We start from the raw sequence: 17473 nt of genomic DNA on the forward strand, positions 1-17473 counted from the left end.
AATTGAATGCTGTATTTATTGGTTATCAGATGCAATTGAATGCTGTATTTATTGGTTATCAGATGTAATTGAATGCTGTATTTATTGGTTATCAGATGTAATGGAATGCTGTATTTATTGGTTATCAGATGTAACTGAATGCTGTATTTATTGGTTATCAGATGCAATTGAATGCTGTATTTATTGGTTATCAGATGTAATTGAATGCTGTATTTATTGGTTATCAAATTTAATTGAATGCTGTATTTATTGGTTATCAGATGTAACTGAATGCTGTATTTATTGGTTATCAGATGTAACTGAATGCTGTATTTATTGTTTATCAGATGTAATTGAATGCTGTATTTATTGGTTATCAGATGCAATTGAATGCTGTATTTATTGGTTATCAGATGCAATTGAATGCTGTATTTATTGGTTATCAGATGTAATTGAATGCTGTATTTATTGGTTATCAGATGCAATTGAATGCTGTATTTATTGGTTATCAGATGTAATTGAATGCTGTATTTATTGGTTATCAGATGTAATTGAATGCTGTATTTATTGGTTATCAGATGTTATTGAATGCTGTATTTATTGGTTATCAGATGTAATTGAATGCTGTAATTATTGGTTATCAGATGTAACTGAATGCTGTATTTATTGGTTATCAGATGTAATTGAATGCTGTATTTATTGGTTATCAGATGTAATTGAATGCTGTATTTATTGGTTATCAGATGTAACTGAATGCTGTATTTATTGGTTATCAGATGTAACTGAATGCTGTATTTATTGGTTATCAGATGTAATTGAATGCTGTATTTATTGGTTATCAGATGTAACTGAATGCTGTATTTATTGGTTATCAGATGTAATTGAATGCTGTATTTATTGGTTATCAGATGTTATTGAATGCTGTATTTATTGGTTATCAGATGTAATTGAATGCTGTATTTATTGGTTATCAGATGTTATTGAATGCTGTATTTATTGGTTATCAGATGTAACTGAATGCTGTATTTATTGGTTATCAGATGTAATTGAATGCTGTATTTATTGGTTATCAGATGTTATTGAATGCTGTATTTATTGTTTATCAGATGTAATTGAATGCTGTATTTATTGGTTATCAGATGTAATTGAATGCTGTATTTATTGGTTATCAGATGTAATTATTGGTTATCAGATGTAATTGAATGCTGTATTTATTGGTTATCAGATGTACCTGAATGCTGTATTTATTGGTTGTCAGATGTAATTGAATGCTGTATTTATTGGTTATCAGATGTAATTGAATGCTGTATTTATTGGTTATCAGATGTAATTGAATGCTGTATTTATTGGTTATCAGATGTAATTGAATGCTGTATTTATTGGTTATCAGATGTAATTGTTCACATCCAGGGGTCGGCAGAGCCAGGGTTGATTCATGGAGGCTTGGCAGTGTACAGGATGTCTCTGTTTTGTTGTACTGTGTATACTGCTTAAAGCCAGAGTTGTGTATGTTAGGGTAATGTATGAGTTGTGTATGTTATGGTAATGTCTGAGTTGTGTATTTTATGGTAATATCTGAGTTGTGTTTGTCTCTGCTCCAGGCCTGTCTGCATGCTGAGGGTCACATGGACGACGGTTTGACCCTTCAGCGTTGTCAACACGAGGAGGCACGGGCTGTACGCATCATCAGGAACACCACAGTCCTCTTCAGCCACTTCATCAAGTACGTAGCTCACCTGTATGTCCAGAGGGCTCACCTGTATGTCTAGAGGACTCACCTGTATGTCTAGAGGGCACAGCTGTATGTCTAGAGGGCTCACCTGTATGTCTAGAGGGCTCACCTTTATGTCTAGAGGGCTCACCTGTATGTCCAGAGGGCTCACCTGTATGTCTAGAGGGCTCACCTGTATGTCCAGAGGGCTCACCTGTATGTCCAGAGGGCTCACCTGTATGTCTAGAGGGCTCACCTGTATGTCCAGAGGGCTCACCTGTATGTCCAGAGGGCTCACCTGTATGTCCAGAGGGCTCACCTGTATGTCCAGAGGGCTCACCTGTATGTCCAGAGGGCTCACCTGTATGTCCAGAGGGCTCACCTGTATGTCCAGAGGGCTCACCTGTATGTCCAGAGGGCTCACCTGTATGTCCAGAGGGCTCACCTGTATGTCTAGAGGGCTCACCTGTATGTCCAGAGGGCTCACCTGTATGTCCAGAGGGCTCACCTGTATGTCCAGAGGGCTCACCTGTATGTCCAGAGGGCTCACCTGTATGTCTAGAGGGCTCACCTGTATGTCCAGAGGGCTCACCTGTATGTCCAGAGGGCTCACCTGTATGTCTAGAGGGCTCACCTGTATGTCCAGAGGGCTCACCTGTATGTCCAGAGGGCTCACCTGTATGTCTAGAGGGCTCACCTGTATGTCCAGAGGGCTCACCTGTATGTCTAGAGGGCTCACCTGTATGTCCAACATGGACAGGATGAATAAGGAGAATGGCCCTGTTTTCCAGTTACTATGGATTGTGGTACTGTGTGTTGGTTAATGTGTATATTGTAGTACTGTGTGTTGGTTAATGTGTATATTGTAGTACTGTGTGTTGGTTAATGTGTATATTGTAGTACTGTGTGTTGGTTAATGTGTATATTGTGGTACTGTGTGTCGGTTAATGTGTATATTGTGGTACTGTGTGTTGGTTAATGTGTATATTGTAGTACTGTGTGTTGGTTAATGTGTATATTGTAGTACTGTGTGTTGGTTAATGTGTATATTGTAGTACCGTGTGTCGGTTAATGTGTATATTGTAGTACTGTGTGTCGGTTAATGTGTATATTGTGGTACTGTGTGTTGGTTAATGTGTATATTGTGGTACTGTGTGTTGGTTAATGTGTATATTGTAGTACTGTGTGTCGGGTAATGTGTATATTGTGGTACTGTGTGTTGGTTAATGTGTATATTGTAGTACTGTGTGTCGGTTAATGTGTATATTGTAGTACTGTGTGTTGGTTAATGTGTATATTGTGGTACTGTGTGTTGGTTAATGTGTATATTGTGCGTTCCTGCTCGAGGCCTTCATCAAGCACATGGGTCTGCTGCGTTGGTAACCATGACAGTTTAACCATCATCTATCCCAGAAAATACACAACACAGTTGTGCTAATTTTGGATGAGCTAATTTAGGCTTAAAAAGGGATACAATGAGAGTTTGGTCATTTTTTTTATACCTCCCCAGAGTCAGATGAACTCGTAGATACCATTTTTATGTCTCTGTGTCCAGTATGAAGGAAGTTACGGGTAGTGCAATGCCTGGAAGTCAATGGGTATCTACTAGCGTGCTAAAACTACCTCTAACTTCCTTTATACTGGACACAGAGACATAAAATGGTATCCACAAGTTCATTTGACTCTGGAGAAGTTGATAAAGGGCCTCATTGCTAAAATCCCAAAATCTCCCTTTAAAGCTGGATCGTACATCGGAGGTTCTTATCTTGATTTCTACTGATTTCTACTGATTTCTACTGATTTCTACTGAATGCTACTGAATACCAAGATGATTGAAATGAACTGACACAAAAGAGATCCAATCGCAGTTGCAATTTTCCTGCTTTTGTGTGATCAGGCACATCAAATTAGCCTGCAGGTTGGTTCACGTCTAGTGGCTGATATCGAAGATGGTCTGCTTTAGATGTAATTTGAGACAACTGTGGAAAAGTGATATTAATGTAGCGAATTATCAGTGTAGTCAATTGGCTTTATGTCGCTCTCTTTTTCCCACTCTCTATCTCTCTCTCTCTTCCTCTTTCCCCTCTCCCTCTCCCTGCCCCTCTCCCTGCCCCTCTCTCTACCTTCTTTCCCTCTGCTTGCCCCTCTCTCTACCTCCCCACTCTCTATCTCTCTCTCTCTTCCTCTTTCCCCTCTCTCTCTCCCTGCCCCTCTCCCTGCCCCTCTCTCTACCTCCCCACTCTCTATATCTCTCTCTCTCTTCCTCTTTCCCCTCTCCCTCTCCCTGCCCCTCTCTCTACCTCCCCACTCTCTATCTCTCTCTCTTCCTCTTTCCCCTCTCCCTGCCCCTCTCTCTCTACCTTCTTTCCCTCTGCTTGCCCCTCTCTCTACCTCCCCTCCCCCTCCCTCCTTATCTCTCTCTCCATCCACCCACCTCTCTCCCCACACCCTCTTTTTCACCTCCCTCCACCTTCCTTCCCTCTCTCTCACCCCCTCCACCTGTCTCTCACCCTCTCTCTACCTCTTCTCCCTCCCTTCCTCCCTCCCTCCCCCCTCTCCTCTAGGGGTCTTGACAGTATAGGAAGGGATAAGAACGTGGAGGTGTCTATGCCTAACTTTGACGAGGTGTTGCAGACGCTGGATGATCTGATTGAGTACTTCAAACAGCCCGACTCAGAGCTGGAACATGAGGAGAAACAGACTCTGCTTAGATCTCTCATCAAACGACAGGACCTCTTCAAAGAGGAGGTGAGCTCCCAGGGCCCCCGGGACCTCAGGTTTAATGAGGGTTAAAGGATAATGTTTGACTGCTTCGTAGGCGTAGTACTTGTCTGCTGCTGACTTGCCAAGTTGTAACTTTTTTCAGTGTACAGCTACGTTTTCTTTCAGGTTCCTGAAACATTAGCATTTCAAAATACAGAGGCAATAAGCAAGCAAGCAGAAGCCTCTTTCTTTTGTCATGTTATATTCTCCAACCTGAAAGAGTCTCTGCATATGCAATATGCAAATTCAACTCTTTTCATGTAGGAAGTTCTAGGAACATGCACCACTGTGATGGACTCATACAGCATCTCATTATAGCACCCTAATAACTATATAGTGCACTACTTCTGACCAGGGTCCATAAAGCTCTGGTCAAATATAGTGCACTACTTAGTGAATAGGGTTCTCTTGGGGATGCAGCCCTTGTATGACCACCCCGGTGTGTTTCAGGGCATGCTGGCCCTGCTGGTGATGTGCATTGACCGTCTCAACCTGTACAACAGCGCAGCTCACTTTGGAGAGCATGCTGGGGAAAAGGCTGGGGCGGCATGGAAGAACATCCTCAACCTACTCTACCAACTACTGGGTAAGAGAGATGAAACTTTAGGGTGATGGACGCACACACTCACACACATACACACAGGAACACACACACACACACCTCCCCGAGCCCCATTTGGAGAGAAGATCTGTTGACAGGACTGGCATGCCAGTTATTTGTGGTCAGTCACAGGGGAGAGAGAGAAGAGAGAGAGAAGAGAGAGAGAGAAAGTGAGAAAGAGACGAGAGGGGAAAGAGAGAGAGAGAAATAGACGGATAGACAGAGAGAGACAGAGAGATAGAGAGAAAGAGAGAAACAGACAGATAGACAGAGAGAGACAGAGAGAGAAAGAGAAGGGATGAAGCTTCAGCACATAAATAAAAGTGTGAGCGGTTCTTAACACCCTATCCTGTCTGCCCTCTGGGTACAGTGATGTCATAATGAAGTGTTGAGGCACCCCATGCGTCCCAAATAGCACCCTATTCCCTATACAGTGCACTAGTTTTTACCACAGCCCATAGGCATGTATACGAATGACCTCTAAAAAGTTTCAGTATGTGTTGTCCACCTTTTGTTGTGTTGATGTCCTAGAAACAGGCTCATGGTTTTAACGAGTTCCTCTCAGTTCACCTTGACCGCGCTCATATTCATCAGGTGTTCTTCCACACACGATCGCTTCCACACACACACACTTCCACACAATAACCCAAAACGGGTCACCATGAAGACTGCCAGTGCAGTCTGCTGAGAGAGAGAGAGGGGAGAGAGAGAGGAGAGAGGGAGAGAGAGGGGAGAGAGAGAGTGAGAGGAGAGAGTGAGAGGGGAGAGAGAGAGGAGAGAGAGAGAGGGGAAAGAGAGAGAGAGGGGGGAGAGAGAGAGAGAGAGAGGGGAGAGAGGGGAGAGAGAGGAGAGAGAGCGAGGGGAGAGAGAGAGAGAGGGGGGGAGAGAGAGAGAGAGAGAGAGAGGAGAGAGAGAGAGAGAGGGGAGAGAGAGAGGGGAGAGAGAGAGGGGAGAGAGAGAGAGAGAGAGAGAGAGAGAGAGGAGAGAGAGAGAGGGGAGAGAGAGTGAGAGAGGAGAGAGAGAGAGGGGAGTGTTTTAGAATGTTGTAGAGTGTTGTGTAGTAGAGTGTTGAATAGTAGAGTGGTGTATCGTAGAGTGTTGTATATTAGTGTTGTGTAGTGTAGTGTTGCATAATAGATTGTTGTACAGTATTGTGTTGTATAGTAGAGTGTTTTATAGTAGAGTGTTGTATAGTGTTGTATAGTATATTTTTGTATATTAGTGCTGTATAGTATAGTGCTGTATAGTAGAGTGTTGTATAGTAGAGTGTTGTACAGTATAGTGTTGAATATTAGAGTGCTGTATAGTAGAGTGTTGTATTGTGTTGTATAGTAGAGTGTTTTATAGTAGTGTTATATAGTGTTTTAAAGTAGAGTGTTGTACAGTATAGTGTTGCATATTAGAGTGTTGTATATTGGAGTGTTGTATGTTAGTGTTGTGTAGTAGGGTGTTATAAAGAGTTCAAACTTGGTTTCATCAGACCAGAGAATCTTGTCTCTCATGGTTCAGAGCGTCCTTTAGGTGCCATTTGGCAAACTCCAATTGGGCTGTCATGTGCCTTTAATTGAGTAATGGGCTTTTTGGTACCCTTCCCCAGATCTGTGCCTCGACACAATCCTGTCTCGGAGCTCTACAGACAATTTGTTCAACGTCATGGCTTGATTTTTGCTCTGACATGCACTGTCAACTGTGGGACCTTAAATAGACAGGCGTGGGTCTTTCCAAATCATGTCAAATCAATTGAATTTACCACAGGTGGACTAAAAATAAGTTGTAGAAACATCTCAAGTATGATCAATGGAAACAGGATGCACCTGAGCTCAATTTCAAGTCTCATAGCAAAGGGTCTGAATACTTATGTAAATAAGATATGTATGTTTTTTATGTTTAATACATTTGCAAAAATGTCTAAAATCCAGCTTTTGCTTTGTTATTATGGGGTATTGTGTGTAAATTGATGAGGGAAAAATGTATTTAATACATTTTTGATTAAGTCTGTAACAAAATGTGGAATAAGGGAAGGGGTATGTCAAACATAGACGAGTGGTTTAGACATGGATGTAGAAATTAAACTCTCGTCTGCCTCGATGTCTCTCTCTTCACCCTCTCACCCCTCTGCAATGTCTGCATCACCCTTTCATCCCTGTCATTACTCACCCCTCTCTCCCTTACTCACCCCTCTCTCTTTTCCCGTACCTTTCTCTAGCCTCTCCAATTCATGGAAACATGAGCAACTGTACCCAGTTCTCCCCTTGACCTCACCCTCTCCTTCCTCTCTCCCCCACATACCCCTCCTCTCACCCTCTCCTTCCTCTCTCCCCCACATACCCCTCCTCTCCCTCTCCCTCCTCTCTCCCCCACATACCCCTCCTCTCCCTCTCCCTCCCACACATACCCCTCCTCTCCCTCTCCCTCCTCCACATACCCCTCCTCTCCCTCTCCTCTCCCCCACATACCTCTCTTCACCCTCACCTTCCTCTATCCCCCACATACCCCTCCTCCCTGTCTCCCCCACATGCCCCTCCTCACCCTCTCCTTCATCTGTCCCCCCACATACCCCTCCTCTTCCTCTCCCTCCTCCACATACCGCTCCTCTCCCTCTCCTCTCCCCCACATACCTCTCTTCACCCTCACCTTCATCTGTCCCCCACATACCCCTCCTCCCTGTTTCCCCCACATGCCCCTCCTCACCCTCTCCTTCATCTCTCCCCAACAGACCCCTCCTCCCTGTCTCCCCCACATGCCCCTCCTCACCCTCTCCTTCATCTGTCCCCCCACATACCCCTCCTCTTCCTCTCCCTCCTCCACATACCGCTCCTCTCCCTCTCCTCTCCCCCACATACCTCTCTTCAACCTCACCTTCATCTGTCCCCCACATACCCCTCCTCCCTGTTTCCCCCACATGCCCCTCCTCACCCTCTCCTTCATCTCTCCCCAACAGACCCCTCCTCCACACCCCTCTTCAAAACTACTCCTTAGCCCTCTGTGTCCTTCCTCTCACCCATCTAACTCTTCTTCTCTCTCGTCAGCCTCTCTGATCAAAGGGAACAGGAACAACTGCACCCAGTTCTCCAGGAACCTGGACTGGCTGGTCAGCAAGCTGGAGAGACTGGAGTCCTCATCAGGTATACTCATCTCTCAACCCACATACCCCTCTAATGTCCCAGTCCCAATAGTGTGTTATAATAAACAAAAATGTTCCACTAGTTTTAGCCTGACTGTAATGAGTGTTTTCGCTCACATATCCTGGAGGTTCTCCGCTATATCCTGAAAGTCTCCTGATTCAATTGTATTCTACTCTACTCTAGGTATCCTGGAGGTTCTCCATTGCATCCTGATAGAGTCTCCTGAAGCTCTGAACATCATCCAGAAAGGACACATCAAGTCCATCATCTCCCTGCTCTACAAACACGGACGCAACCACAAGGTCAGCAAAACAACACATTACTAATAAACTCATTCTAAATGTTCTAAACACATTCTAAATGTTCTAAACACATTCTAAATGTTCTAAACACATTCTAAATGTTATAACCACATTCTAAATGTTCTAAACACATTCTACATGTTCTAGCCACATTCTAAATGTTCTAAACACATTCTAAATTTTATAACCACATTCTAAATGTTCTAAACACATTCTACATGTTCTAGCCACATTCTAAATGTTCTAAACACATTCTAAACGTTCTAAATTCATTCTAAATGTTATAAACACATTCTAAATGTTCTAAACACATTCTAAATGTTCTAAACACATTCTAAACACATTCTAAATGTTCTAAACACATTCTAAATGTTATAACCACATTCTTAATGTTCTAAACACATTCTAAATGTTCTAGCCACATTCTAAATGTTCTAAACACATTCTAAATGTTCTAGCCACATTCTAAATGTTCTAAACACATTCTAAATGTTCTAGCCACATTCTAAATGTTCTAAACTCATTCTACATGTTCTAGCCACATTCTAAATGTTCTGAACACATTCTAAATGTTCTAGCCACATTCTAAATGTTCTAAACACATTCTAAATGTTCTAGCCACATTCTAAATGTTCTAAACACATTCTAAATGTTCTAAACACATTCTAAATGTTCTACCCACATTCTAAATGTTATAACCACATTCTAAATTTTCTAAACACATTCTAAACACATTCTAAATGTTCTAACCACATTCTAAATGTTCTAAACACATTCTAAATGTTCTAACCACATTCTAAACACATACTAAATGTTCTAAACACATTCTAAATGTTCTAACCACATTCTAAACACATTCTAAATGTTCTAAACACATTCTAAATGTTCTAACCACATTTTAAACACATTCTAAATGTTCTAACCACATTCTAAATGTTCTAAACACATTCTAAATGTTCTAACCACATTCTAAACACATACTAAATTTTCTAAACACATTCTAAATGTTCTAACCACATTCCAAATGTTCTAAACACATTCTAAATGTTCTAACCACATTCTAAACACATGCTAAATTTTCTAAACACATTCTAAATGTTCTAACCACATTCTAAACACATTCTAAATGTTCTACCCACATTCTAAACACATTCTAAATATTCTAAACTCAGAGGCATATATATTCAGTATGAGCAGTGCTTTGGCCTTTAATTTCTTTACTCCGAGGAGAGAGTAAACATGTATGTAAATATGTGTCTGTCACAGCTGTCAGCGTGGCAGCGTTATTTTAACAATAGCCTCGGCCTACATACCACATGACATTGTTTTAACATTCCTGCTACGTGTTTTACATGCAGTGTTAAACTTGTCACCTAGCCCTGCTGGGTTAATTGGGTTAGCTGGGCATGCAGGAGCACATGCAGGGCCAGGCTGCGTCCTGAATGGCATCTTATTCCCTATGTAGTACGCTACTTTTCAGTCTCGTAAACACCAGGTGTTGATCCACGCCATGGAATCCTATAGGCTTTTAACAACCAATAAAGATGTAGGGCCTGCCCCTCTAAGGGTTATTGGCATAGCATTGCTTACCCACTCAGGGAGGTAATGAAGTGTCTGTTTGTTGCTTAGCGGCATCTGTTATTGTTACACAGAATAAACCAGAGGATTTTTCAGTGGTGTGACACACTTATAGAACAGAGAGGGAGAGATACTCAATGAAATGATCAAATATACAGACAACAAATTCCAATTCGCCATACTAAAACTCTTTAACATCATCCTTAGCGCTGGCATCTTCCCCAATATTTGGAACCAAGGACTGACCACCCCAATCCACAAAAGTGGAGACAAATTTGACCCCAATAACTACCGTGGGATATGCGTCAACAGCAACCTTGGGAAAAATCTCTGCATTATCATTAACAGCAGACTCGTACATTTCCTCAGTGAAAACAATGTACTGAGCAAATGTCTAATTGGCTTTTTACCAAATTACCGTACAACAGACCATGTATTCATTCATTCAATAACAAGTGTGCGGTTAAAATAGGCAAAAAACACACACATTTCTTCCCACATGCCCGGGGGGTGAGACAAAAATCTGCAGCACCCGGCCTCACCCTACTGGAATCTGAAGTCAAATGTCTACTGTTTGCTGATGATCTTGTGCTTCTGTCACCAACCAAGGAGGGCCTACAGCAGCACCTAGATCTTCTGCACATATTCTGTCAGACCTGGGCCCAGACAGTAAATCTCAGTAAGACAAAAATAATGGTGTTCCAAAAAAGGTCCAGTCGCCAGGACCACAAATACAAATTCCATCTAGACACCGTTTCCCTAGAGCACACAAAAAACTATACATACCTTGGGTCTAAACATCAGCGCCACAGGTAACTTCCACAAAGCTGTGAACGATCTGAGAGACAAGGCAAGAAGGGCCTTCTATGCCATCAAAAGGAACATAAAATTCAACATACCAATTAGGATCTGGCTAAAAATACTTGAATCAGTCATAGAACCCATTGCCCTTTATGGTTGTGAGGTCTGGGGTCCGCTCACCAACCAAGAATTCACAAAATGGGACAAACACCAAATTGAGACTCTGCATGCAGAATTCTGCAAAAATATCCTCCGTGTACAACGTAGAACACCAAATAATGCATGCAGAGCAGAATTAGGCCGATACCCGCTAATTATCAAAATCCAGAAAGATACATTAAATTCTACAACCACCTAAAAGGAAGCGATTCCCAAACCTTCCATAACAAAGCCATCACCTACAGAGAAATGAACCTGGAGAAAAGCCCCCTAAGCAAGCTGGTCCTGGGGCTCTGCTCACAAACACAAACAGACCCCACAGAGCCCCAGGACAGCAACACATTTAGACACAACCAAATCATGAGAAAAACTAAAAGATAATTACTTGACACATTGGAAAGAATTAACAAAAATACAGAGCAAACTAGAATGCTATTTTGGCCCTAAACAGAGAGTACACAGTGGCAGAATACCTGACCACTGTGACTGACCCAAACTTAAGGAAAGTTTTGACTATGTACAGACTCAGTGAGCATAGCCTTGCTATTGAGAAAGGCCGCCGTAGGCAGACATGGCTCTCAAGAGAAGACAGGCTATGTGCACACTGCCCACAAAATGAGGTGGAAACTGAGCTGCACTTCCTAACCTCCTGCCCAATATATGACCATATTAGAGACACATATTTCCCTCAGATTACACAGATCCACAAAGAATTCGAAAACAAACCCAATTTTGATAAACTCTCATATCTACTGGGTTAAATACCTCAGTGTGCCATCACAGCAGCAAGATTTGTGACCTGTTGCCACAAGAAAAGTTCAACCAGTGAAGAACAAACACCATTGTAAATACAACCCATATTTGTGCTTATTTATTTTCCCTTTTGTACTTTAACCATTTGTACATCGTTACAACACTGTATATATACATAATATGACATTTATAATGTCTTTATTCTTTTGAAACTTCTGTATGTGTAATGTTTACTGTTCATTTTTATTGTTTATTTCACTTTTGTTTATTATCTACCTCACTTGCTTTGGCAATGTTAACATATGTTTCCCATGCCAATAAAGCCCCTTGAATTGAATTGAGATAGAGAGACAGAGAGATGGAGAGACAGAGAGACAGCGAGAAAGAGACAGAGAGAGAGAGAGACAGAGAGAAAGAGACAGAGAGCCAGAGAGAGAAAGAGAAGGGATGACGCTTCAGCACATAAATAAAAGTGTGACTGGTTCTTAACTCCCTATCCTGTCTGCCCTCTGGGTACAGTGATGTGTCGAGGCACTGGATGCATCCCAAATAGCACCCTATTCCCTATGTAGTGCACTCGTTTTTTACCACAGCCCATAGGACTCTGTTCAAAAGAAGTGCACATTGTCAGACAAGGGAGGATGTTAACACAAGTCAGAGGACTGTTCAAACCCTGATAACTTTATTAACAAATAGCCAATTCCAGATGCTTTATCATTGACCTCTAACCTTGCTTTGTGATCTGACGATCACTGTAGAGAACAGGAGAGGTATAGACAAATGATCCCTAAAATGTTTCAGTATGTGTTGTCCACCTTTTGTTGTGTTGATGTCCTAAAAACGGGCTCATGGTTTTAACGAGTTCCTCTCAGTTCACCTTGACCGCACTCATATTCATCAGGTGTTCTTCCACACACGATCGCTCCACACACACACACACTTCCACACAATAACCCAAAACGGGTCACCATGAAGACTGCCAGTGCCTCCCTTTTTTCCATTCTTTCTCAATCCCATTGTTTCCCTCCCTCCCTCTATCTCTGTCTAGATTCTTGACGTCCTGTGTTCTCTGTGTGTGTGTAACGGAGTGGCTGTGAGAGCCAATCAGAACCTCATCTGTGATCACCTGCTTCCCAAGAGAGACCTGCTCCTGCAGACACGATTGGTCAATGATGTTCAGAGGTAACAGGAAGTAGAAAGTGTACTCTAACTTATTTTGTACGTAATGTTGCTGCTGCTTATGACTTATGACCGAAAATATCTTCTGGACATCAGAACAGCAATTACTCACCACGAACTGGTAGAAGCTGTTTCCTTTAACGAGTCCAACGAGTCAGACGTGAGGGATATACTGCTTTCCCGGGAACAGGCCCAAATCCCCGTCATTTGTGTCAAGAGAAGACAGAGAAAAAGGGGGCGGAGGTCGGACCGTCTTCTGTAAATTCGTAGGCGAGCAAGTAAAACCCCCCACTGACATCCATTCTATTGGCCAACGTGCAATCATTGGAAAATAAAATAAATGACCTACGAGCAAGATTAAACTACTAATGGGACATTAAAAACTGCAATATCTTATGTTTCAGTCGTGGCTGAACGACGACATGAACAACATACAGCTGGTAGGTTTTACACTGTATCGGCACGATACAACAGCAGCCTCTGGTAAGACGTGGAGGTGGAGGTCTATGTATATTTGTAAACAACAGCTGGTGCACGATATTTAAGGAAGTCTTGAGGTTTTGCTCGCCTGAGGGAGAGTATCTCATGATAAGCTGTAGACCACACTATCTACCTAGAGTGTTTTCATCTGTATTTTTCATAGCTGTCTACATACCACCACAGACCGATGCTGGTACTAAAACCACACTCAATGAGCTGTATACCTGTCAAAGTGTATAATGATAGCAGGAATGCGAAAATATATATATATTTTTCTTTACCCAAAATAGCGTACGTCATGAACATGACGGGGACGAAGCCCAAAACAAACACGTATGTATATAACACAGGGTTGTAATCCAACTCCTGAACTGGACGAGACCCATAATAACAATACACAGGACTAGACCCATAATAACAATACACAGGACGAGACCAGTAATAACAATACACAGGATTAGACCCATAATAACAATACACAGGATTAGACCCATAATAACAACACACAGGATTAGACCCATAATAACATTACACAGGATTAGACCCATAATAACAACACACAGGACGAGACCCATAATAACAATACACAGGATTAGACCCATAATAACATTACACAGGATTAGACCCATAATAACAACACACAGGACGAGACCCATAATAACAACACACAGGACGAGACCCATAATAACAATACACAGGACTAGACCCATAATAACATTACACAGGATTAGACCCATAATAACAACACACAGGACGAGACCCATAATAACAACACACAGGACGAGACCCATAATAACAATACACAGGACCCGTAATAACATTACACAGGACGAGACCCATAATAACATTACACAGGACCCGTAATAACATTACACAGGACGAGACCCATAATAACATTACACAGGACGAGACCCATAATAACAATACACAGGACGAGACCCATAATAACAACACACAGGACGAGACCCATAATAACAATACACAGGACGAGACCAGTAATAACAATACGCAGGACGAGACCAGTAATAACAATACACGGGACGAGACCCATAATAACAATACACACGACGAGACCAGTAATAACAATACACAGTAACACATAAGCCGACACAACAGAGTACAGGTGCTCACAAGACCAACGGACATGGAACAATAATCAACAAGGACAATGGGGAACAGATGTACACATACTAATCAGGGGGAATGGGAATCAGGTGTGCGTAATGAGACAAGACATTCTAGGGTTGGTGGTAATGAATCCAGTTCAGTGACGCCTAGAAGGCTGGTGACGTAGACCTCCGTGACAAATACCTCCATAAGCAAACAGGAAAACGCTCATCCAGGGGCGGCGCTTCTAGTGGACTTTAATGCAAGGAAACTTAAATCCGTTTTACCAAATTTCTACCAGCATGTTAAATGTGCAACCTGAGGGATAAAAACTCTAGACCACCTTTACTCCACACACAGAGACGCATACAAAGCTCTCCCTCGCCCTACATTTGGCAAATCTGACCATAATTCTATCCTCCTGATTCCTGCTTACAAGCAAAAATTAAAGCAGGAAGCACCAGCAACTCAGTCAATAAAAAAGTGGTCAGATAAGGCAGATGCTAATCTACAGGACTGTTTTGCTAGCACAGACTGGAATATGTTCCGGGATTCTTCTGATGGCATTGAGCAGTACACCACATCAGTCATTGGCTTCAGCAATAAGTGCATCGATGACATCGTCCCCACAGTGACTGTACGTACATACCCCAACCAGAAGCCATGGATTACCAGCAACATCCGCACTGAGCTAAAGGGTAGAATTGCAGCTTGCAGGACTCTAACCTAGAAACGTATAAGAAATCCTGCTATGCCCTCCGACGAACCATCAAACAGGCAAAGCATCAATACAGGACTAAGATCGAATCGTACGACACCGGCTCTGACGCTTGTCGGATGTGGCAGAGCTTGCAAAATATTACGGACTACAAAGGGAAGCACAGCCAAGAGCTGCCAAGTGACACGAGCCTACCAAATTAGCTAAATTACTTCTATGCTCGCTTCGAGGCAAGTAACACTGAAACATGCATGAGAGCATTAGCTGTTCCAGATGACTGTGTGATCACGCTCTTGGCAGCCGATGTGAGTAAGACCTTTAAACAGGTCAACATTCACAAAGCCGCGGGCCAGACGGATTACCAGGACGTGTACTGCGAGCATGCACCGACCAACTGGCAAGTGTCTTCACTGACATTTTCAACCTCTCCCTGTCTGTCTGTAATAGCAACATGTTTTAAGCAGACCACCATAGTTCCTGTGCCCAAGAACACTAAAGTAACCTGCCTAAATGACTACCGACCCGTAGCACTCACGTCTGTAGCCCTGAAGTGCTTTGAAAGGCTTGTCTTGGCTCACATAAACACCATTATCCCAGAAACCCTAGACCCACTCCAATTTGCATACCACCCTAACAGATCCACAGATGATGCAATCTCTATTGCACTCCACACTGCCCTTTCCCACCTGGACAAAAGGAACACCTATGTGAGAATGCTATTCATTGACTACAGCTCAGCGTTCAATACCATAGTGCCCTCAAATCTCATCACTAAGCTAAGGACCCTGGGACTAAACACCTCCCTCTGCAACTGGATCCTGGACTTCCTGACGGGCCTCCCCCAGGTGGTAAGGGTAGGTAACAACAAGTCCGCCACGCTGATCCTCAACACGGGGGCCCCTCAGGGGTGCGTGCTCTGTCCCCTCCTGTACTCACTGTTCACTCATGACTACACGGCCAGGCACGACTCCAACACCATCATTAAGTTTGCAGATGACACAACAGTGGTAGGCCTGATCACCAACAATGACGAGACAGCCTATAGGGAGGAGGTCAGAGAGCTGGCCATGTGGTGCCAGGACAACAACTTCTCCCTCAACGTTATCAAGACATAGGAGATGATTGTGGACTACAGGAAAAGGAGGGCCGAGCACGCCCCCATTCTCATCGACGGGGCTGTAGTGGAGCAGGTTGAGAGCTTCAAGTTCCTTGGTGCCCAATTCACCAACAAACTAACATGGTCCAAACACTCCAAGACAGTCGTGAAGAGGGCACAACAAAACCTATTCCCCCTCAGGAGACTGAAAATATTTGGCATGGGTCCTCAGATCCTCAAAAGGTTCTCATCAAGAGCATCCTGACTGGTTGCATCACTGCCTGGTATGGCAACTGCTTAGCCTTCGACGACAAGGCACTACAGAGGGTAGTGCGTACAGCCCGGGACATCACTGGGGCCAAGCTTCCTGCCATCCAGGACATCTATACCAGGCGGTGTCAGAGGAAGGCCCTAAAAATTGTCAAAGACTCCAGCCACCCTAGTCATAGACTGTTCTCTCTGCTACCGCATGGCAAGTGGTACCGGATCGCGAAGTCTGGATCCAAGAGGCTTCTAAATACCTTCTAACCCCAAGCCATAAGACTCCTGAACATCTAATCAAATAGCTTGCCAGACTATTTGCATTGCCGGTGCTCCCACACATTGACTCTGTACCTGTCAATGTGCGGGAGGGGGGTAATTACATTAGTCATAAATTCACTCTTGATTTACAGCTGCATCTGTCTTGCTATCCAAATCAGTGTGATTAAATATATCTCAACACAACTTTTCTGACTGCAATATAATAAAACATGGAATAGAAATATGAATAATGTATAATCTATCTGGCTGTCTCACTGTGATTGTAATTGTATACATACTTTTATGCCACTAATTGAATGACTCAAATGTGCATGTGTTTATCCAGTATGAGACCCAACATCTTCCTAGGAGTTGCGGAGGGTTCAGCCCAGTATAAGAAGTGGTACTTTGAGCTGATGATCGACCAGGTGGATATTACTTTTCTTACTTTCCTTTGCAAATGTGTTTTGATTATTGTGTTTTAAATAGTATTGCCAAGTAAAATATTTAAGATGTATTTTGTCACTTGTACAATGTCTCTGTCTGTCTGTCTGTCTGTCTGTCTGTCTGTCTGTCTGTCTGTCTGTCTGTCTGTCTGT

General features: G+C 42.9%; 1 pseudogene; it reads left to right on the forward strand.

Moving 5' to 3' along the window:
* Nucleotides 1-17473, forward strand: part of LOC115175202 (ryanodine receptor 3-like) — a 210010-nt pseudogene that overhangs the window by 72591 nt on the left and 119946 nt on the right.

The sequence above is a fragment of the Salmo trutta genome, chromosome 35 (assembly GCF_901001165.1).
Source record: "Salmo trutta chromosome 35, fSalTru1.1, whole genome shotgun sequence".
NCBI lineage: Eukaryota > Metazoa > Chordata > Actinopteri > Salmoniformes > Salmonidae > Salmo > Salmo trutta.